Genomic DNA, 22,426 nt, shown 5'->3' with positions numbered 1-22,426 from the left:
GTGGCATGCTTGTGTTTATCTCTGGGCTTTCTATCTTGTTCCCTTGATCTATGTTTCTGTTTTTGTGCCAGTACCATAATGTCTTGATTACTGTAGCTTTGTAGTATAGTCTGAAGTCAGGGAGCCTGATTCCTCCAGCTCTGTTTTTCTTTCTCAAGATTGCTTTGGCTATTCAGGGTCTTTTGTGTTTCCATTGCAAATTGTGAAATTTTTTGTTCGAGTTTTGTAAAAACTGCCATTGATAGTTTGATAGGGATTGCATTGAATCTGTACCTTGCTTTGGTAATACTACATTTTCACAATGTTGATTCTTCCAATCCAAGCACATGGTATATCTCTCCATCTGTTTGTATTGTCTTTAATTTCTTTCATCAGTGTCTTATAGTTTTCTGAGTACAAGTCTATTACCACCGTAGGTAGGTTTATTCCTAGGTATATTATTCTTTTTGTTGCAGTGGTAAATGGGAGTGTTTCCTTAATTTCTCTTTCTGATTTTTCATCATTAGTGTATAGGAATGCAAGAGATTTCTGTGCATTATTTTTGTATCCTGCTACTTTACCAAATTCATCGATTAGCTCTAGTAGTTTTCTAGTAGCATCTTTAGGATTCTCTATAAATAGTATCATGTCATTTGCAAACAGTGACAGTTTTACTTCTTCTTTTCTGATTTGGATTCCTTTTATTTCTTTTTCTTCTCTGATTGCTGTGGCTAAAACTTCCAAAACTATGTTGAACAATAGTGGTGACAGTGGGCAACCGTGCCTTGTTCCTATTCTTAAAGGAAATGGTTTCAGTTTTTCACCATTCAGAACAATTGTGGCTGTGGGTTTGTCATAGATGGCCTTTATTATGTTGAGGTACTTTCACTCTATGCCTACTTTCTGGAGAATTTTTATCATAAATGGGTGACAAATTTCCATTCAGAACAATTGTGGCTGTGGGTTTGTCATAGATGGCCTTTATTATGTTGAGGTACTTTCACTCTATGCCTACTTTCTGGAGAATTTTTATCATAAATGTGTGACGAATATTCTCAAAAGTTTTTTCTGCATCTATTGAGATTATCATATGGTTTTTATCCTTCAATTTGTTAATATGATGTATATATTGATTGATTAGTGTACATTGAAGAATCCTTGCATTCCTACGATAAACCCCAGTGATCATGGTGTATAACCCCTTTAATTTGCTGTTGGATTCTGCTTGCTAGTATTTTATTGAGCATTTTTCCATCTATGTGCATCAGTGATATTGGCTTGTAGTTGTCTTTTTTATGACACCTTTGTCTGGTTTTTGTATCAGGGTGATGGTGACTTCATAGAATGAGTTTGGGAGTATTCCTCCCTCTGCTATATATTGGAAGAGAAGGGTAATTGTGCATCAGTGATATTGGTTTGTAGTTGTCTTTTTTATGACACCTTTGTCTGGTTTTGGTATCAGGGTGATGGTGACTTCATAGAATGAGTTTGGGAGTATCCCTCCCTCTGCTATATATTGGAAGAGAAGGGTAAGTGCTAGCTCTTATCTAAATGTTTGATAGAATTTGCCTGTGAGGCCATCTGGTCCTGGGCTTTTGTTTGTTGGAAGATTTTTAATCACAGTTTCAATTTCAGTGCTTGTGAGTGGTGTTTTATACTTTCTGTTTCTTCCTGGTTCAGTCTTGGAAGGTTGTGCTTTTGTAATTATTTGTCCATTTCTTCCAGGTTGTCCTTTTTATTAGCATAGAGTTGCTTGTAGTAATCGCTCATGATCATTTGTATTTCTGCAATGTCAGTTGTTACTTCTCCATTTTCATTTCTAATTCTGTTGATTTGAGTCTTGTCCCTTTTTTTCTTGATAAGTCTGGCTAGTGGTTTATCAATTTTGTTTATCTTCTCAAAGAACCAGCTTTTAATTTTATTGATTCTTGCTCTTGTTTCCTTCCTTTCTTTTCCATTTATTTCTGATCTTATCTTTATCCTTCTGCTAACTTTGAGGTTGTTTTCTTGTTTCTCCAACTGCTTTAGATGTAAGGTTAGGTTGTTTATTTGAGATGTTTCTTGTTTCTTGAGGTAGGATTGGATTGCTATAAACTTCCCTTTTAGAACTGCTTTTGCTGCATCCCATAGGTTTTGGATTTTCGTGTTTTCATTGTCATTTGTTTCTGGGTATTCTGTTATTTCCCCTTTGATTTATTCACTAATCTCTTGTTTATTTAGTACTGTATTGTTCAGCCTCCATGTGTTTTTATTTTTTACAGGTTTTTTTCTGTAATTGATATCTAGTCTCATAGGAAAAGATACTTGGTAGGATTTCAATTTTCTTAAATATTCTTGGCTCAGCAGCCATGGCTCACTGGCCCAGCCGCTCCATGGCATGTGGGATCTTCCCAGACAGGGGCACAAACCCATGTCCTCTGCATCGGCAGGTGAACTATCAACCACTGTGCCACCAGGGAAGCCCCAATTTCCTTTCAGCAGCCATGGCTCACGGGCCCAGCCGCTCCATGGCATGTGGGATCTTCCCAGACAGGGCACAAACCCATGTCCCCTGCATCGGCAGGTGAACTATCAAATTTTATGGCTGTTAGCATTTGCCTTATGGATTGAGGTGCTCCTATGTTGGGCACATAAATATTTACAATTTTTATATCTTCTTTTTGGATTGATCCCTTGATCTTTATATAGTGTCCTTACTTGTCTCTTGTAATAGTCTCTATTTTAGAGTCTATTTTATCTGATATGAGAATTGCTACTCCAGCTTTCTTTTGATTTCCATTTGTATGGAATGTCTTTTTCCATCTCCTCACTTTCAGTGTGTATGCATCCCTGTGTCTTAAGTGGGTCTCTTGTAGACAGCATATATACAGGTCTTGTTTTTGTATCCACTCAGCCTGTCTATGTCTTTTGGTTGGAACATTTAATCCATTTATGTTTAAGGTAATTATCAATATGTATGTTCCTGTTACCATTTTCTTAATTGTTTTGGGTTTGTTTTTGCAGGTCTTTTTCTTCTTTTGATTTTCCTGCCTAGAAAAATTCCTTTAGCATTTGTTGTAAAGCTGGTTTGGTAGTGCTGAAATCTCTTAACTTTTGCTTCTGTGTAAAGGTTTTAACTTCTCCATTGAATCTGAATTAGGTCCTTGCTGGGTAGAGTAATCTTGGTTGTAGGATTTTCCCTTTCATCACTCTAAATCTGCCCTTTTACTCCCTTCTGGCTTGCAGAGTTTCTGCTGAAAGATCAGCTGTTAACCTTATGGTGATTCCCTTGTATGTTACTTTTTGCTTTCCCCTTTCTGCTTTTAATATATTTTCTTTGTATTTAATTTTTGATAATTTGCTTAATATGTGTCTTGGGGTGTTTCTCTTTAGATTTATCCTGTGTGGGACTCTCTCCCCTTCCTGGACTTGGCTGACTATTCCCTTTCCCATGTTAGGGAAGCTTTCAACTGTAATCTCTTCAAATATTTTCTCAGACACTTTCTTTTTCTCTTCTTCTTCTGGGAACCCAAACTCAAATGTTGGTGTGTTTAAAGTTGCCCCAGAGGTCTCTGAGACTGTCCTCAATTCTTTTCATTCCTTTTCTTTATTCTGCTCTGCGGTAGATATTTCCACTATTTTTATCTTCCAGGTCTGTTCTTGTGCCTCAGTTATTCTGCTGTTGGTTCCTTCTAGAGAATTTTTTATTTCATTTGTTTTGTTGTTCTTCATTGTTTGTTTGCTCTTTAGTTCTTCTAGGTCCTTGTTAAGCATTTCTTGTGTTTTCTCCCTTCTATTTCCAAGACTTGGGATCATCTTTACTATCATTCTGAATTATTTTTCTGGTAAACTGCCTATGTCCTCTCCATTTGTTTGTTCTGGTGGGTTTTCACCTTGCTCCTTCATCTGATGCATATTTCTGTTTCTTCTCATTTTGCTTAACTTACTGTGTTTGGGGTCTCCTTTTCTCAGGCTTCAGGTTCATAGTTCCTGTTGTTTTTGGTGTCTGTCCCCTGTTGGCAGGGTTGGTTCAGTGTTTTGTGTAGGCTTCCTGGTGGAGGAGACTGGTGCCTCTTTTCTGGTGGTTGGGGCTGTATCTTGCCTTTCTCATGGGCAGGGCCTCATCCAGTGGTATGTTTTGGGGTGTCTGTGAGCTTAGTATGACTTTGTCAGCCTCTCTGCTAATGGGTCAGGTTGTGTTCCTGTCTTGTTAGTTGTTTGGCATGCGGTGTCCGGCACTGGAGTTTGCTGATCATTGAGTGTAGCTGGATCTTAGTGTTGTGATGGAGATCTCAGGGAGAGCTCTCACCATTTAATATAATGTGGGACTGGGATGTCTCTGGTGGTCCAATGTCCCGAACTCAGTTCTCCCACCTGAGTCTCAGGCTGGGGAACAAAGACCCTGTTAGCCAAACAGCTCAGAAGAAAAGGCAGAAAAAAGAATGAAAAAATATAATGAATTAAAAAATAAAGAATAAAATAAAATTATTAAAAATTATTAAAATATAAATAATTTTAAAGTAATAAAAATTAAAAAAGAAAAGAGCAATCAAGCCTATAAACAAATCCACCAATGATAACAAGCGCTAAAAACTATACTAAGATTAAAATTATTAAAAAATTATTAAAATATAAATAATTTTAAAGTAATAAAAATTAAAAAAAGAAAAGAGCAATCAAGCCTATAAACAAATCCACCAATGATAACAAGTGCTAAAAACTATACTAAGATAAACATAAACATCAGAAACAAGTCAGTCATAGACAGAAAACCCCAAGTCTACAATTGCTTCCAAAATTTACCACCTCAATTTTGGAATGCTTAGTTGTCTATTCAGGTATTCCACAGGTGCAGGGCACATCAAGTTGATTGTGGGGATTTAATCCACTGCTCCTGAGGCTGCACAGAAAAATTTCACTTTCTCTTCTTTGTTTGCACAGCCCCTGGGGTTCAGCTTTGGTTTTGTCTCCACCCCTGTGTGTAGGTCACCCTCAGGCATCTGTTCTCTGCCCAGACAGTTTGGGGTTAAAGCAGCAACTGATTAGGGGGCTCTTTCTCACTCATCCCAGGTGGAGGGAGGGGTACAGTAGTTATAACTGGAATGTGGGGTGAGCCTGCAGTGGCAGAGTCTGGTGTGACGTTGCAACAGCCTGAGGAACACTGTGTGTTCTCCCGGGAAACTTGTCCGTGGATCATGGGACCCTGTCAATGGCATGATGCACAGGCTTCCAGGGTGGTGTGGATAGTGACCTGTTCTTGCACAGAGGATTTTTGGTGGCTGCAGCAACAATGTTAGCATTTCATGCCCATCTCTGCAGTCTGAGCTGATAGCTGCGGCATGCACCAATCTCTGGAGCTCCTTCAGGCAGTGCTCTGCCCTCTGTGGGCAGACAGGGAAGGAATCCCCTCTCTTTGTGCACCCCAAAACAATGGTCTCTTGCCTCTTAGGCAGGTCCAGACTTTTTCCCAGACTCCCTCCCAGCTAGCTATGGAACACTAGCTCTTAGACAGGTCCAGACTTTTTCCCAGACTCCCTCCCAGCTAGCTGTGGAACACTAGTCCCTTTCTGGCTGTGTTCACATAGCCAACCCCAGTCCTCTCCCTGGGATGTGACCTCTGAAGCCGAGCCACAGCTCCCAGCCCCCATCTACCCCAGCGGGTGAGCAGACAAGAGTTTCAGGTTGGTTGGTGCTGGTCGGCACCAGTCCTCTGTGTGGGAATCTATCCGCTTTGCCCTCTGCACCCTGGTTGCTGTGCTCTCCTCTGTGGCTCTGAAGCTTCCCACCTGCCCACCCCTGTCTCTGCCAGTGAAGGGGCTTCTTAGTGTGTGGAAACTTTTCCACCTTCACAGCTCCCTCCCAGAGTTTTTGTGACCTCTGAAGCCGAGCCACAGCTCCCAGCCCCCACCTGCCCCAGCGGGTGAGCAGACAAGAGTTTCAGGTTGGTTGGTGCTGGTCGGCACCAGTCCTCTGTGTGGGAATCTATCCGCTTTGCCCTCTGCACCCCTGTTGCTGTGCTCTCCTCTGTGACTCTGAAGCTTCCCACCTGCCCACCCCCATCTCTGCCAGTGAAGGGTCTTCTTAGTGTGTGGAAACTTTTCCACCTTCACAGCTCCCTCCCAGAGTTTCAGGTCCTGTCCCTATTCTTTTATGTCTGATTTTTCTTTTTTCTTTTGCCCTACCGAGGTATGTGGGGATTTTCTTGCCTTTGGGGAAGTCTGAGGTCTTTTGCCAGCGTTCAGTAGGTGTTCTGTAGGAGTTGTTCTATATGTAGATGTATTTTTGATGTATTTGTGGGGAGGAAGGTGATCTCCATGTCTTACTCCTCTGCCGTCTTGAAGGTCCCCCCAGATGAGGAAATTTAGACATAGAAAGGTTAGATGTCCGAGGTCACACAGTAATTGGAGTGAGTAGAAAGCAGTTCAATATAGATTATTGGTAATTTGTCCCAATAAACTAAATTGCAACTATATTTTCAAAAGGCTGGGAAAAGAACAAAAAATAAAGAAATACAACCAAGCCACTGACTGGGGCAATTTAAAGAAAGTTATAAAACATACTTTGGTCAAATTTCATTGAACTGAGCACTTGAATCCTGTGCATGTATAAATAATAAGATAAATTCAAAATTAAACAAAAACTTTAAGGAAGAAAAAATAATTAAAAAAATAAAGCTATAAAAGTGTCTTCCTAGCTTGTCAGTTATTGTTATTTCTAAATCATTGAAACTTGCAATTTAATGACTAGAGATGCTTCCTAGAGAAATTGTTCCTTAACTACATTATATAAAAGAATTGCTGGATGTGAAAATACTATTAAAATTAGGTTTCCAGTGCTGCACCCCTTGAGATTCTGAGTGAGTTGGCCTGAGCTGGGGATAGTTGTCTGCACTCTCTCGTTGGTTTGTTGCAGGCTGGACTGGGCAGGTGTGGCTTCCAGGTGCCTGCTAACAGAGAGAACGAATGTCTGGTTGAGAAACACAGGGAAATTGCTTACACTATCTCTCCAAATGAAAGATGGATCTATCTTACTAAAAATGACAAGAAGAAACTCATGTGTATATAAGACTAGCATTAGGTAAACAATATCAATTAAAATAAAGTGGCCTTGCATTTGAGAGCAAGTTAGGCAAGGCTTTAAGCCATGAATAACTTTGCCAGGAATTGCAGAAGCAGCAAAGCAGAAGTAGTGAGGCCATAATGTAATAATAATGGTAATACTAAGCTAACATGGACCAACTCTTCCCATGTGCATGTCACTGTGCTAAGTGTTATGTTGTACTATTTAATTTAGCAACTGTTATTTTCTCCATCTTGCAAGTGAAGATTCTGAGGCTTAAAGAAGTTATGTGATCTGCCCAAACCCCCAAAGTAGTGGGCAAAACAAAGATGCAGACCCAGTTCCAGTCTGCCTCTGAGCTCATAGTCCACATTAGTGCTTGTCAAAGCTAGTGTGCATATCTGCCACTTCGGAATCTTGTTACAGTGCAGTTTCTGATTCAAAAGTTCTGAGTAGAGCCTAAGAGGTCGCATTTCTGAAAACCTCTCGGGTGATGTCAATGCTTCTGGTCAGAGCTGACTACATAATTGGTAGGGTCCAATGCAAAATGAAAATGTGGGTCCCCTGGTTAATCATTTCTGAATTGCAGAGCATTAAGTCAAGTTCAGGTACTTCTTAGCAGGGCCCTGTGCTGCTGTCCAGGTTCCAGGCCCATGGAACTATCCCTGCATACCATGAAGACTATGGAAATCACCACGCACTAAAGTCTGTCTTGTCCACATAGAACTAGTGCTTTTTGTAAGTGCTGGGCAGTAGTGGGATATCAGTAAATATTTCTCATAATAAATTTTCCTTTAAGTTTAACTGTACATTATAAAGAACTGATTTCCATGCTTCTCCTCACATGAGAATTTCTCAAGTTCAAGAACCTACTGTGCTTGGCACATAGAAGTCAATTGATCTAATTTAGATTCTTCTTTCTTTTGAGAGCTTCAGAAGCTTTCTAAATTTTCTGAGCACCCTTTTCTTCATTTTAACATATTCATACTATTCATTCTTAACCACTTACAGAATTCTATGGATTCTTTAAAATAATGTTCAGGAAAGAGAGGCTTTTGAAAAACTACATAGCCTTACACAATTAAAGGATTAATATTATTAGGTTTTGCAGTCTTTCAAATATTTTTCTAATTTACACTGAATCATTTCTTAAAGTCAGAATTCTCTCTACAGCTTTTACTCAGAGTAATTTGCTTCATAATGCTTGACAAATTCCATATAGAAACTTTGCCATTCCACTTCAATGGCTACAGAATTTGAGGCCTACAAGCCACCTTCTTTTCTTGGGCTACATAGTACAGTATTTTGAGGCAAGGCATCTTCCCTTTCAAGTTACAGCTCTTCAAATTATAAGCTCTAGCAAACTAATTAAGTTATTAAGCCTTGGTGTCCTCATCTGTAAAATGAAACCCATTAATAGTACCTACCACATAGAATTGATATAAACATTATTGTTAAGATTAATTTTCAAATATCAATAAATATAAAGCACTATCGCTGTGCCTGGCACACAGTAAGGACTAAGTAACTCTTCATTGTTGCTGTTGTTATTAATATTATTATTATGCTCAGTGTAGGTTTCAACGTTGGTGTCAGAATTGATCTTACAAGAACAGAAGAAAAATTATTCTCTCTACTCTGAGATTCTGTGCCGAAATTATAAGAATATGATCAGTTTACATCTTCCCCATCTCTCCAAGTAGACTCTGGCCCTAGCTCTTCGAACTTGCTCAAGAATAGGTTGCTTAACTTACCTGTGGAATAGCTGACAGATTCTTAGATGTTTAAGGCTGGAAGGGACCTTGGATATCATTGAATTCAACTCCTTGTTTCTGCAGAGGGCTGTACAAACAGTGTGCTTACTAATAAAAGAGCTGCGACCACAGTCAAATTTTTCTTCCCTTCTTCCTTTTTTTCACTTTCTTCTTTTGAAAACATGTACATATTTTGGATGATAAGGAGGATGCAGTGTATATGTTGCATATGGCATTTCCTGACCTCAGGTAAACATCACCCTGATACCTGTCCTTGAGTAATGATAGCATAACTAACTGTAAAATCAGGCTATATAGGCAGAAGCCACTTATTGTATTTCCTTGTGTGCTATTATATTTTCAGTCTTTTTTACAATGCCTAATGGCTAATAGGTATTTCAAAAATACTTAATAAGCAATCATAAGCACATTTCCTTTTAATTAGAACCATCTCATAAAGTTCCACTTTTAGATACTTTGCAATATTTTATGGAAATTTTTCTAAAACAGATTATCACTTTTTTGCTGTACTCTTTTTTACTAAACTGAGTTTAGTTTACCTAATTTAACTAACAGAGAACTGTTATGGAATCTTTCTCTTCTGTTAGATCTTGATTCCCAACTGTATCAGCTTTAAACAGCTACCCCCCGCTTTTCTGCTATCATGTTAAAAATTATGTAAAAGAAAAAGGGTAAACCAGACAGTGTCTTAGTGCTGAGTTTAGGCTTTTGCACATAATAGGATAATATAATAGTTCTATTATAATAGAACTGTGGAGGGAACAATTCAAGGCAAAAGTAGTAGTGAGTGAAAATTGGAGCTATGCTGCTATAAAAATGGGAAGGAAGATGTGTTTGATGCCCCAAAGCAGAGAGAGCAGTGGATGGTAGTAACCTAGAGAGAAGCAAAGGAAAAGCTTGTCCCAAGTTGTATTTCAGCATGAAGGACTTGTTCAAAGTTTATTCTAGGAAGAATATAGAAGGGTTTGCTTTATTGATAAAGTCAAATAAATCCCAAGAGCGATTTTCTTCCAGCTCAGAATTCAGTCTCAGACATGAGCATTCATTATTTATTGTTGCAGGCATTGAAAAATTTTAGAATCTAATTGGGGCCATTAAACTCTGAGCAGGTTTTTACAGAGTTGCCTGAAATTTCCTAGAAAAATGGCAGCCATAAATGTAGAAGAATTCCCTCAGGGCTAGTGTGCCCAAGGGGTCAGGTCATGTGCTCAACAGAGTCTCATGGGCATTAGTATAATTTTTCTAGAGAAGTCCTTTTAAAGGTCATAAAACAAATTCCTGTCTAATTTCCTTATTGTCTAATGAGAAGGATTCAAGCACCTATGTGGTGTATAAACCCTGCCAACATAAAGTCCTATGGATCATGAAAAGCTCACATAGCATATAATGGGAAATAAAGGAAGCAAAAATACTTTTTAGTTTGAAAAATAGACATATCCCTGTTTCAACGTATAAGATTTGGAGTACGTATCCCAAGGTGGTACCTGTATGGAAAAAAAAAAAAAAAACTATTACAAGATTGATTTATTAGTGAAAAATCTGTAGTCTTATAAAAAGTAAGAATTACATAGACCCTATACCTTTATTAGTTAAAATTTTAAGTGGATATCTCTTGAAGGCATTGTACAGATCACATGCTCAAAAATTCAAGATATGTATGGCTAACTAAAAGTTAAATATGATTGTAATATGTACAGTTCTCAGAAAACAAATAATAATAATGATGATAAGCCTAATAGAAACTTAAATGTCACCCTAAATGAAGAACTAGCTCTTAGTTTTATTTCACTTTAAAATATTAGGTCAGTTCCATTCCTTGGTTATGACATGCTGTTGGATTTGTTCTTTTATTTTATTGCTTAAACCTTCAACAGAAATAGGTTTTCTATTAGGTAAAGAATTAGTGAGTCAAGTTACAATATTAGTCTAAAAGCATGAAACATTATTTTGATCTAGTTCACCACATAAAATAATTATTATTACCCATATTCTGTTTTAAAAAAGCATTCATTGTTATGAATAGGAAATATAGTGGTTAGGATAGATGTGTTTGTGAAATTAATAAATCTCCTAATTAGTATCTTGAAAAACACTTTACCCCTTAAGTCTTACTTTTTCCAGTGGTAAGTCACCAACAGCAGCAGAATTCAACTTATATTCTCTTAATATTGAGATTATCACTGACCTTGATAAAAGTTCTCTTAGAGAAGTATGGGGAGGAAATTTTTAATTGGGTACATTTAGGAGAAAGTGTGCTGTGGGAACATGGAATCGAGGATTACAAACAGTGCTTTGAGAGGCTTTTTGTCATTCACTAAGTTAGAGGATACTTGAGGGCAGAAAATAAGGTAATGTGAGCATACTGACATCGAGCTGCACGTGGGGATTCCAGGCTGTGCCACCAGGCAGTTGCCTTCATGTGCCTGCACTGTGTTAATTCTGCCTGGCTTTACCCTCTAAATGATTTGTCAGTAAAATTCTGAATATCTAAATAAAGAACATAGAAAATCGACTCCCATTCTCTACTGTTGTTGTATTATTAGTTTTTGACCACACGATGGAGACCTTTCTTCACTTTTCCTCATACTGATTTTTCTTTTAAGAAAATCCACCCAGGTAAATACTAGATGTAATAAAAGACATTTAAACTACCAGAATATTCTTCTGCAAAAAATGAAGCTCCATTTGACAAGGAAAATTAATTCAATGAGTATTCACAACCAGCCAGAGATTATTTCAGATGTAACTTGAGATTGCTGAAAAATATTAGTTAATTAAGGAACATCGATTTTAATGATTCTTAGAAGAGACACTGAAAAAACATAAATATATAACTGCTTGAGAAAGAATGCTGTTTCATAGTGATTGACTTAATACAAACTGTCAGTCTGAATCAAGTTTTAAATTTATTAAAAATAGTTGAGTGATTGTACACAACATATCAAATTACATTCCATTGTACGCATATTTCTGCCAAATTTAATATATATTACCAAAGGTCATCGGTCTTTGACCTTTGATTAATAATGTTTTAGAATAGAGTAATAATGAGTAATAATAAGGTTTATTGTTAATAATAAGTAATAAAAAGTTTGGAGAACCTTACTGTTTGCTGTGTGTTCACAGGCTTTATTTCATATGATGCTGAAGGACCAATCAAATCCCTATTCCAGAGAAAATTTAAAGGCCTGACAGATTTGGACAAAGTAAAATTGGTGCCATTACCTCCCTCCATCTTACATATTTATTCTACCCTTGGCATAGCCTTGTTCTTGAATGTATCTTTAATTAGATATCCTAAGTATTGGCAGTGTTTTTAAATTAAATTGCAGCCATAGAAGGACATGGTTCTTGTCATTTCTGGGCTGGATTGAACGAGCTAAAAAATGTTGTAAAATATTAAAACTTAGCATTCCTCTCCCCAGTTCAGAATCCCATTTTTTTCATTAGGTGGCACAATTCTTTTGGAATGATTCCCTTTTAAACCATGATACTTTTCCATTTCAGCATCTGGGTCCCTGAAATTCCTGCCCAAGGGTGACATCTTTGTGTTAAAGCATTGTTTGGAGGAAGCCTAAGTGGTAGTACATTCATTCTTTTTTATTTTTATTTATTTTTTATTTTATTTTTGGCTGTGTTGGGTCTTTGTTGCTGTGTGCAGACTTTTCTCTAGTTGCAATGAACGGGGGCTACTCTTCCTTGGGGTGTGCGGGCTTCTCATTGCAGTGGTTTCTCTTGTTGCAGAACACAGGCTGTAGGTGCGCAGGCTTCAGTAGTTGTGGCACACGGGCTCAGTAGTTTTGGCTCGCGGGCTCTAGAGTGCAGCTCATTAGTTGTGGTACACTGGCTTAGTTGCTCCACGGCATGTGGTATGTTCTCGGACAAGGGCTCGAACCTGTGTCCTCAGCATTGGAAGGCAGATTCTTAGCCACTGCACCATCAGGGAAGCCCAATACATTCATTCTTAACCTAATTTTCACTTAAAGTCCTTCCCACTGCTCTCCAGAAAAAAAGTCTTTCTGAACTCACCGATAGTAGCAAGGTTTATAAGTCAATGGATAATTTCTAGTATTGATATTTATCTCTTAGGGTCTCTCACTGAAACACACAACATATCTTTCTTCCTGCAACAGCGTTCTTCTAGGTTTCATGCTACATTTCTAGCCAGTCTTTCTCAGTTTCTTTTCCCTATTTTCTTCACTTATGAATCTATATTCTGATAAATTCCAGGTTTATTTCTCTAGCTCAGTCCCCTTCTCTAAGTTCATACCTTGTAGCTAACATTGAATTCTTGATGTTTTCCACTTTCCCATTGTAACAAATGGTACAATCATCCATTCTCTCACTTGTTTAAGCCAGAAACCTGATGCCCATCCTTGATTCCCCTTTCTCCTTTAAAACCCCCAATTCCAATACACTCTTTACATTTTTTTTTCAAATTATGTACCCCCTCCCAAATTAAATTCTTTCTATCTCTATTGCCATCAGCTGATCCAGGCCATCATTTCCCACTCTTTCTACTGTATTAGCCTTCTAATTGGTGTGATATCTTTCTCTCTTGCCCCTCTTTCAATCCATTTTCTGGAACCTCAATCAAAGTAATCTTATAAGAATATAAATAAACATGATGATGGGCTTCCCTGGTGGCACAGTGGTTGAGAGTCCGCCTGCTGATGCAGGGGACGTCCCAAACCAAAAAAAAAAAAAAAAAAAAAAAAAAAAAAAAGTCATACAGCATCTTAGTTTTCCTTTGTAAGAGCATTAGCTCTGAGAACCTGGAAGAAGGAATAAGGACTCCAAGCATAATTCTAATCACCAAAAGAGAATATCATTTAAGTGAAGGGAAATTTAGGAGAATCAGCCAACACCGTTTAGAATTTGTTCCACCTAAGATTAGCACAGAAAATTACAAAAAAGAAAGAAAGAAAGAAAGGAAGGAAGAAAAGAAGGAAGGAAGAGAGGGAGGATCTAAATTGAAAATAATTCAGATTGGGTAGAAGACTCTGGAAACTGAAAATCTGACATCACAAAGGTTCTACTGATTAGGAACATGGGAGTCATCCTAAACACAGCTTGGCTACACAGTGTGCTCTGCAATGAATTCCTTTTTTTTTTTTTAATCTATTTTATATTGGAGTATAGTTGATTAACAATGTTGTGTTAGTTTCAGGTGTACAGCAAAGTGATTCAGTTATACATACACATGTATCTCTTCTTTTTCAGGTTATTTTCCATTTAAGTTATTACAAAATATTGAGCAGAGTTCCATGTGTTATACAGTATGTCCTTGTTGGCTATCTATTTTAAACATAGCAGCATGTGTATGTCAGTCTCAAACTCCCAATCTCTCCCTCCCCCCACTCTTCCCCTCTGGTAATGATAAATTCTGGAGATTGTCATACTAAGTGAAGGAAGTCAGACAGAGAAAGACAAATGATACCACATGCAAAATCTAAAAAGGTGATACAAATGAACTTAATTACAAAACAGAAACAGACTCACAGACTTAGAGATAAAACTTATGCAATGAATTCTTATTATAAATGGGACTGGACTTGTGTGAAAGGAGGTTTGTAACACACGTCAGATATGTGCATATTGCCAGGGAAGCCAATGAGCTTTCAAAATTTTTATAACAGCCATTCTTACAGGTGTGAGGTGATAGCTCATTGTAGTTTTGGTTTGCATTTCCCTGATAATTAGTGATGTTGAGAATCTTTTCTTGTGCCTGTTGGTCATCTGTATGTTTTCTTTGGAAAAATACATGTCAGAACAGATACTGTCAAAAAGACAAGAAATAACAAGTGTTGGCGAGGAAGTGCAGAAAAGGGAACACTTGTACACTGATGGTGGGAATGTAAATGCGTGCAACCACTATGGAAAACAGTATGGAGGTTCCTCAAAAAATTAAAAATAAAACCACAATTTAATCCAGCAATTTAACTCTTGGATATTAGTCTGAAGGAAACTAAAACATTAATTCAAAAATTGCAGAGAAAGGAACACTCCCAAGTTTGTTTTATGAAGCCACCATCATCTTAATACCAAAACCAGACAAAGATATCACAAAAAAAGAATATTACAGACCAACATCACTGATGAACATAGATGCAAAACCCTTCAACAAAATACTAGCAAACACAATCCAACAACACATCAAAGGTATCATACACCTTGATCAAGTGAGATTTATCCCAGGGATGCAAGGATTCTTCAATATATGCAAATCAATCAATGTGATACACCATATTAACAAATTAAAGAATAAAAACCATATGATCATCTCAATAGATGCAGAAAATATTTTGGACATAATTCAATACAGATTTATGATAAATACTCTCCAGAAAGTGGGCATAGAGGGAAAATACCTCAACATAATATAGGCCATAAAGGACAAACCCACAGGAAACATCATTCTCAATGGTGAAAAACTGAAAGCATTTCCTCTAAGATCAGTAATAAGACAAGATGTCCACTCTTGCCATTATTATTCCACATAGTTTTGGAAATCCTAGCCATGGCAATCAGAGGAGAAAAAGGAATAAATGGAGCCCAAACTGGAAACGAAGAAGTAAAACTGTCACTGTTTGCAAATGACATGATACTATACATAGAGAATCCTAAAGATGCCACCAGAACACTACTAGAGCTAATCAATGAATTTGGTAAAGTGGCAGGATAAAAAATTAATACACAAAAATTTCTTGAATTCCTATACACTAACAACAAAAGATCAGAAAGAAAAATTATGAAGCACTCCTATTTAACGTTGCAACAAAAAGAATAAAATACCTAGGAATAAACCTACTGAAAGAGATAAGAGGGCTGTACTCAGACAATTATAAGACACTGATGAAAGAAATCAAAAATGACACAAACAGATGGAGAGATATAACATGTTCTTGGATTGAAAGAATCAATATTGTCAAAATGACTGTACTAGCCAAAGCAATCTACAGATTCAGTGCAATCCCTATCAAATTACCAATGGTCTTTGTCATAGAATTAGAGCAAAAAAATTTTACAATTTGTATGGAAAGACAAAGGATCCTGGATAAGCAAAGCAATCTTGAGAAAGAAAAATGGATCTGGAGGAATCAGGCTCCCTGACTTTAGACTAGACTACAAAGCTACAGTAATCAAGACAGTGTGGTACTGATACAAAAACAGAAATATAGATCAATGGAATAGGATAGAAATCCAAGAGATAGATCCACACATCTATTGTCACTTAATCTATGACAAAGGAGGTAAAAATATACAATGAGGAAAAGACAGTCTCTTCAATAAGTGGTGCTGGGAAAACTGGACAGGCAACTACATGTAAAAGAATGAAATTAGAATGCTCCCTAACACCATACACAAAAACAAACTCAAAATGGATTACTGACCTAAATATAAGACTGAACACTATAAAACTCTTAGAGGAAAAACTAGGAAGAACACACTTTGACATAAATCACAGCAAGATCTTTTTTGACCCACCTCCTAGGGTAATGAAAAGAAAAACAAATGGGACCTAATTAAACTTGAAAGCTTTTGCACAGCAAAGAAAACCATAAACAAGGTGAAAAGACAACACTCAGCATGGGATAAAATATTTACAAATGAAGCAACTAACAAGGGATTAATCTCCAAAATACACAAGCAGCTCATACAGCTCAATATCAAAGAAAACAAATAACCCAATACAAAAATGAGTGGAAGACCTAAATAGACATTTCTCCAAAAAAGATATACAGATGGCCAAGAGGCACATGAAAATATTCTCAACATCACTAATTATTAGAGAAATGCAGATCAAAACTACAATGAGATATCACCTCATACTGGTCAGAATGGCCATTATTAAAAAGTCTACAAATAACAAATGCTGGAGAGGGTGAGGAGAAAAGGGAGCCCTCTTGCACTGTTGGTGGGAATGTAAATTGCTACAGCCACTATGGAGAACAGTATGGAGGTTCTTTAGAAAACTAAAAATAGAACTACCATATGACCCAGCAATCACACTACTGGGCATATACCCTGAGAAAACCATAATACAAAAAGACACATGCACCCCAATGTTCATAGCAGCATTATTTACAATAGCCAAGAAAAGGAAGTAACCTAAGTGGTGTCCATCAACAGATAAATGGATAAAGAGGATGTTTTATGTTTATATATAATGGAAAGTGTATATATATATACATATATATATATATATATACACACACTCACACACACAATGGAATATTACTTAGCCATAACAAATAATGTGGAATCTAAAATAGTCAAACACATAAACATAGAGAGTAGATTGGTTGTTGACAGGGGCTGGGGGAAGGGGGAAATGTGAGTTGCTGTTCAATGGGATCAGGTTTCAGTTATCCAAGATGATTAAGTTCTAGGGAGCTGCTATTCTACCTTGTGCATATAGTTAACATGGTTCTATACACTTAAACATTTATAAGAGGGTAGATCTCATAAGTCCTCTTACCACAATAAAAAGAATGATTGCATAAACAACAGACTGATGAACTTGACAATAATTCCTAGTAAAATTCCATAAGTCTTATGCTTGTTTTAGGAACATTCTGGAAGAAAAGTGGTGATATGAGAGGACAGCATGTGGTCACTAACAAGCCCCACACCTCATTTCGTTTTCTGATAGTGTCAGTAGGTTGATAAATTAGCTAAATGCCTATATAACATCTCTGAATTTCAGCAAAATCCTGATTATCTTTTCTAATTACTGAAAATCTAGTAAGATCCATATCATATATATATATATATATATATATATACTGCATACATATATATATATATATACTACATACATATGTACTCGCATACATGCATGCATGCAAGCACACACACATGTCTTCTTCTCTTTTCAGTATCTTTCTGTCTGAACTTTACATTTAATGTATTCCAGTATAATAGTGACCTTGATTTATTCTTGCTGAAAGCAATGCTATCAATTCTACTATTTTGTAAAGTACTGCACAGAGACTACTTGGAAGATAGTTTTGTGGAAAACCTTATGAATATCTCCAAACAAGCATTATTTTGAATAAGAAATGAAGGAGAGCTTTTCCCAGAGGAGTATACAGTGTTTTCACCTCAGCAGTACTGAATTCTCACTGCACACTATTTCAGAACACAGCTCTATAATGTCTTCGTGCTATGTGTATCACATTTCCAACCGGAATGGAATACAGTTCAGTTTAAATATCTATCTCACAAATGTTTATGATAGTAACTGCAATTGGCTGCCTTTTTCTGGCTATAAAATTAGAGAGTTTAGCCATAGATTTAGGCTTAGCATAAATTAATTTATTTACTACAACTGATAGAATTGAACATTTTTCCCTAATATTGCCTGTGGTTGTTAGAATTCTGGAGACTTTGTCTTGAGTTAATCTCCATTTAATTCACTTTTCTGGAGATACACTATAAAATACATTTGTATTACTTTAAAATACCCTGTTTCTCAATAATAAAATCTATAGCTAGGTATGATCACAAGCTAATGACACCCAGGTAGACCGTGGACAGTAGGAGATAACTAATTATCATATCAGGTAAATAAAGTGGAAACTGGATCTCCCTTGTCTTCTTTTTAGATTTTTTTTTAATTTTTAGCTGCACAATTTGAAATACCAAAAGATGGCTGTTTCAATAAAAATAACCTTTTAAAATGAATTTGATATTCAATTGAAATACAGCAACTTTACAAAATAAGGTCCTGATTATTTCATAGATAAAAATTCCTTTTGATAAAAAAAATTAAAAATTAAAACATTGGAAAAAAACAATCCTCTATTGACAGACATGTGCTAATACAAAAAAAAAAAAAAGCATACAATTTCACATGTGTGCAAAAATAACTAGGCCATGTGCCTAGAAGTAGGATTGTTGCTTTAAAAGGTGCAATTAATAACTTTGCTGGACTTTAATAAATTGCTGTGTGGAATAAAAAATCCTTTTGATAAACATGATATCCTTTTTAAATTAAGATAAGAGAAACGAGCAATAAATCATACATATTTAAAGCAAGAAAATATCACCACCACCACCAATAAAAAATATTAAAAAACAGACTATGAGTCAATACTAACTACACATTAAATTGCATGTGATATTTGAGAAATGAAGACCAAACAGCTTATTTTTGCATATATGCTAACTTTTCTGGTCATACCTTTGTAAATTAGAGCAGCTGGGAATATTTTCATCTCTCTTGCCTGTTTTCACTCTTAAGACAGACAGGCATCCTGGCATCATAGAAAGAGCTGTCAAAGACTTTGCAATCAGTCAAACCTAGATTTGAATACTTCTCCCACTTGCAGTTGTTTTAATTTGGGCCAAGTTACTTAATTATTTTAAACATTTCTTCAAAGTTGAATTGTAAAAGTTTGTACATTAAGAAGGGTTAACTAATGACCAAATGATGTACTGAATGAACTAAGCACAGTTCCTGTCAAAGAAAATCTTCATTAGTTAGTACTTGTCTTCATAGCTGTAGTTGTAAAGATTGCAGATGAGATTAAGATTCAGCCTGATGGTATTAATTTCTGTATTAGACTAGATTAGAATTTTATTAGATTATACTTTGTGCATAATTTCCAAACTGAAATGAGTGCACATGTAAATTAAATCCTCTAATCATGCAATTTACGTGCTTCTCCTAAACATACCCTCTTCATATTTGCTTCTTTCCTCCATGCTTTTGGCAAAACCTTCCCTTGTCTTCATATCTACTTTTCAAAGACCTATGCATTAATTAAAACCCAGCTGAACTGTTATATCTTCCATGAAGTCTTTTCAGATATCACAATTCAAATAAATCTGTCCCTCTCTGCCATTCCCATAGTATCTAGCATGTTCTTAAATTTGTACAGCTATTTATGAAATATCTGTCTGCCCAATTAGCCTATGAGCTTCTGGAGCCAAAACACTGCATGTATTCAATTTTATATGCTCTGTGGCTCGTAACACAGCCTTGTGTACTCAACACATCTATTTGTTTAACCACAAAATTTTCTAGCCTTTTCTATTTGAAAGGCATTGAGGATACAGCATCCATAATAACAGGTAATAACAATGCATGTTTTGCACTAAAGATTTGCTTTGTCTAGTTGTTACATTTCTAGTAGACTCTGCCATCAAGAACATAGCTGTGAACCTGAAAAAAAAGGAAAAGCTTCTAAATACAATTGAAAACACTTTTCCTGAAGATCATGACTTACTCTGTAGGAGGCACAGTACTCAGGTCAGAGTGTACTTACTTAATAATGTATGTAAAATTAAATTAAGGGATTCATATGTTAGTTATCTGGTTTTTACTGGCAAAAATAGTACTCTTTAAGTCCAGGTGCCATAGGTTATAATCAGGAATGGATGGAAATCACTTGGAGCAGACTAAATGACAACATTATAAAGTGTCAACAGTGATGGATGATATAGAATAAATTATAAGAAGTAGCAGGACACAAAATTAATGCACAGAAATCTCTTGCATTCCTATACATTAATGATGAAAAATCTGAAAGAGAAATTAAGGAAACACTGCCATTTACCGCTTCAACAAAAAGAATAAAATACCTAGGAATAAACCTACCTAAGGAGAAAAAAGACCTGTGGGAAGAAAACTATCAGACACTGATGAAGGAAGTTAAAGATGATACAAACAGATGCAGAGACATACCATGTTCTTGGATTGGAAGAATCAACATTGTGAAAATGACTATACTACCCAAAGCAATCTACAGATTCAGTACAATCCCTATCAATCTACCAAGGGCATTTTTCACAGAACTAGAACAAAAAATTTCACAATTTGTGGAAACACAAAAGACCCTGAATAGCCAAAGCAACCTTGAAAAGGAAAAATGGAGCTGTAGGAAACAGGCTTCCTGACTTCAGACTATGCTACAAAGCTATAGTAATCAAGACAGCATGGTACTGGCACAAAAATAGAAATATAGATCAATGGAACAGGATAGAAAGCCCAGAGATTAACCCATTAACATCACATATGGCATCTTATCTTTGATAAAGGAGGCAAGAGTATACAACTGTGAAAAGACAGCCTCTTCAATAAGTGGTCCTGGGAAAACTGGACAGCTACATGTAAAAGAAAGAAAGTAGGACACTTCCTAACACCATACACAAAAATAAATTCAAAATGGATTAAAGACCTAAATGTAAGGCCAGACAGTATAAAACTCTTAGAGGAAAACATAGGCAGAACATTCTATGACATAAATCACAGCAAGATCCTTTTTGACCCACCTCCTAGCATAATGGAAATTAAAACAAAAATAAACAAATGGGATGCAATTAAATGTAAAAGCTTTTGTACAACAAAGGAAACCATAAACAAGACAACCCTCAGAATGAGAGAAAATATTTTCAAACGAAACGACTGACAAAGGATTAATCTCCAAATTATACAAGCAGCTCATGCAGCTCAATATCAAAAAAAACCAAAGACCCAATTCAAAATGGGCAGAAGGCCTATATAGACATCTCTCCAAAGAAGATACACAGATTGCCAATAAACACATGAAAGGATGCTCAACATCACTAATTAATAGAGAAATGCTAATCAAAACTACAGTGAGGGGCTTCCCTGGTGATGCTGTGGTTGAGAGTCCGCCTGCCGATGCAGGGGACATGGGTTTGTGCCCTGGTCCGGAAAGATCCCACATGTTGTGGAGCAGCTGGGCCTGTGAGCCATGGCCGCTGAGCCTGCGTGTCCGGAGCCTGTGCTCTGAAAGGGAGAGGCCCACGACAGTGAGAGGCCCGCGTACCGCAAAAACAAACAAACAAACAAAACAAACACACACAAAAAAAACTACAGTGAGGTATCACCTCACACCGGTCAGAATGGCCATTATCAAAATATCTACAAACAATATATGCTGGAGAGGGTGTGGGGAAAAGGGAACCCTCTTACACTGTTGGTGAGAATGTAAATTGATACAACCACTATGGAGAACAGCATGGCAGTTCCTTAAAAATCTAAAAATAGAACTATCACATGACCCAGCAATCCCACTACTGCGAATATACCCTGAGAAAAGCATAATTCAAAAAGAGTCATGTACCACAATGTTCATTGCAGCTCTATTTACAATAGCCAGGACATGGAAGCAACCTAAGTGTCCATCGACAGATGAATGGATAAAGAACATGTGGCACATATATACAATGGAATATTACTCAACCATAAAAGGAAATGAAATTGAGTTTTTTGTAAGAGAGGTGGATGGACCTAGAGTCTGTCATACAGAGTGAAGTAAGTCAGACAGAGAAAAACAAATACTGTATTCTAACACATATATATGGAATCTAAAAAAAAAAAAAAATTGGTTCTGAAGAACCTAGGGGCAGGACAGGAATAAAGATGCAGACATAGAGAATGGACTTGAGGGCACGGGGATAGGGAAGGTTAAGTTGGGACAAAGTGAGAGAGTAGCATTGACATATCTACACTACCAAATGTAAAATAGCTAGCTATTGGGAAGCAGTTGCATAGCACAGGGAGATTAGCTCGGTGCTTTGTGACCACTTAGAGGGGTGGGATATGGAGGGTGGGAGGGAGATGCAAGAGGGAGGGGATATGGGAATATATGTATATA

General features: G+C 36.8%; 1 protein-coding gene across 1 annotated transcript in view; it reads left to right on the top strand.

The window, feature by feature from the left end:
* RALYL (RALY RNA binding protein like) overlaps positions 1-22,426 on the top strand; it is an 850,165-nt gene that overhangs the window by 470,134 nt on the left and 357,605 nt on the right. The gene's annotated exons all lie outside the window — the stretch shown is intronic.

Source organism: Neophocaena asiaeorientalis, unplaced genomic scaffold, assembly GCF_003031525.2.
Source record: "Neophocaena asiaeorientalis asiaeorientalis breed wild unplaced genomic scaffold, Neophocaena_asiaeorientalis_V1.1 scaffold371, whole genome shotgun sequence".
In the NCBI taxonomy this organism is placed as follows: domain Eukaryota; kingdom Metazoa; phylum Chordata; class Mammalia; order Artiodactyla; family Phocoenidae; genus Neophocaena; species Neophocaena asiaeorientalis.
Note: the sequence above shows the minus strand (reverse complement) of the source record. Positions and strands in the feature narration are given on the sequence as shown.